Consider the following 2,500-nt stretch of genomic DNA (forward strand, 5'->3'; position numbering starts at 1 on the left):
GAATTTTATCACCCGGAAGTAGAGAATTACCCAGGACTAATATCACCCTCCCTGTAATATATATATTAATTTTTTGTGGTGCTGCGTTATAGGGAGTAATTCAGTTTTTAATGACAGTGCATCATGAAGATAAATTAAATAAATTTGATTAGGCGACTGCATTATAACAATTGATATGCTTTTGATGAAAGAGCGGCTTGTAAATATAAATGTATATCAGTGATTAAAATAATATTTCATAATTGGTCCTAATATAATAGTAATTCCTTTTCTTTATTAGGTACAGATCAGGTATAGGTTTCTTATGACAAGGCATAATAAAACAAATATCTTCTCTCCCAAACGGGTGTTATATACCAGTGAGAAAAACTTTTAGGGTTAAGAGCTTTGTTTGGCAATAAATTGATCTTGTATGACAGCACTTTAATTGATGAATTTAGCGAAATATAATTATCCCATTACTGCAATTCAATTTTCTCCATTACCCTGTAATTTTGGGTACGTTTGATGACTTGTTAAAATTGTAAGTTTTCTCCTGGCCGAGAATTTAGTCAGACCACCTGTCATCGGTAATTTATAACTCCAAAAAATGATGTTAGAAGCTGATTTTCTCGCTTTCAATAATGGAGTGCTTTTCCAATCTGGAATTCACTGTAATCTTTCGTGTTTCCTTATTGTCGTAAATAAGGTAAATGAATGAATGAATTAAATTTTGGAGTGATAAATGAATAAATAAAGAAATTTGGATTCGATGAGGAATAGAGTATGATCAGGGGAATTTATTTTAAGATTAGGATGACAGAAAATTCATTGTAAAAAAAAATTATTTAGAAAGAGGAGTTCAAGATGATAGTAAATAGATTTTTTAAGTGGAGACATGTAAACAGGCACCACTGAATATGTCATAGATGTAGGATGATTTGTAAATGTAACAGCGTTTTAGATAAATTATCGGCGAAATGAAACGAAAATTAAATGCCTAGAAAGTTAATTTTAAGAAGTAAGAGAGTAAATTTTCATAAAATCCAAAAGTAACTTAGATTATATTTCTAAGAACTTGAAGAACTGGACTGTTAAGATTCATCGGGCCAAATTATGTTATATTTCTTGAAATTTATGAAGTATATATATATATATATATATGTATATATGTATACATACACACACACACACACACACATATATATATATATATATATATATATATATATATATATATATATATATATATATATATAATATTTATTCATTATATATATTCAGTAATCAATATCTATTTCTCGTGGAAGTTTGCTAAGGGCATTTGGGTATTTTAACTTTATCCGATCACATCCAGAAGATTTCTGCAACAGAAGTCATTAGGATAATTGAAGGACTTAATGAATTATCATTATCTATTTTATGTACCTGTTAAAAAGGTATAAAAGCAGAATAAATTTATAGGCTTATGTAAACTACCGACTTTACGATATTGAATATTAACGCCGTATTAATACGCTATGTAATCATTACTTTTAATTTGCACATGCAAAAACCAACATATAATTAAAAATAATGACAATCACGTGTCACATTTAACGAAACAGCGGAAATATTTAAGAGGAATCATTACCAGATTACCAAAAAATGCAAAGCCGGGATCAGAACATTTATCAAGTAATCTTGATCATAAATCACGGAGCGGCATCGGCGTAAACTTGCTGTGGGCAGAACGCCGCTGTCGGCCATTGGTGCGTCGGCAGTGCTTCCAGGTGTCTGGAATGTTTCTGGAAGTGGCCCTGGTCTGTCTGTTTTGTTGGCCGTAAAATGTGCAATATTTATGTGCACTTATGATAATATATATATATTTATTTGCATATGGATATATACAAATTAATTAAAGTGGATACATTGTAGCTTTATTGCGTTGTTATGAGTGGCTCCCGGTGTTAACTTCCAGGTTCCAAAATTGCATTTTGGGAGGCCAATTTCTTAATTAGACAGCATTAAATAAATGTTCATCGATAAAGTTTGACTTGCTTGCCTTTCTGAAATTTTCAGACCCGGATAATGACAGTGTTGGACAGATACATCTGTATTTTACTGTATGGTAAATAAATTTACTCCCTTCTATAGATCATTAAGACTGTGCCATTAGAATGGTAACTCGTTTTTAGTATCGGTAATAGCTTGGAAAATATTGATAATAATACTAATAATAATAATAATAACACAATAATAATAATAATAATAATAATAATAATAATATATAATACATTATATATGTTTTTATTATATTTAGAATGTAATATAAAGCTTGCAAACACTGTATCTTAATAAGAGGCTGATTTTATTATATTCTTTAATGATTTTGTATGTAAAATTATGAATCTGTTATTTTGAAATCCTTAGCATTGACGCTTTATGTATTGCGTCTGTATGCCCAACACTATATTGATAGTGATATGTAGTTTCCGTACATAATTAGACGAAATCTATACATTTTTGTTAAATGCTTTTG

The 2,500-nt window shown here is 29.6% G+C and overlaps 1 long non-coding RNA gene across 3 annotated transcripts in view; it reads left to right on the plus strand.

Moving 5' to 3' along the window:
• LOC136834408 (uncharacterized) overlaps positions 1-2,500 on the plus strand; it is an 847,209-nt gene that overhangs the window by 185,605 nt on the left and 659,104 nt on the right. The gene's annotated exons all lie outside the window — the stretch shown is intronic.

This window comes from Macrobrachium rosenbergii, chromosome 53 (assembly GCF_040412425.1).
Source record: "Macrobrachium rosenbergii isolate ZJJX-2024 chromosome 53, ASM4041242v1, whole genome shotgun sequence".
In the NCBI taxonomy this organism is placed as follows: Eukaryota; Metazoa; Arthropoda; class Malacostraca; order Decapoda; family Palaemonidae; genus Macrobrachium; species Macrobrachium rosenbergii.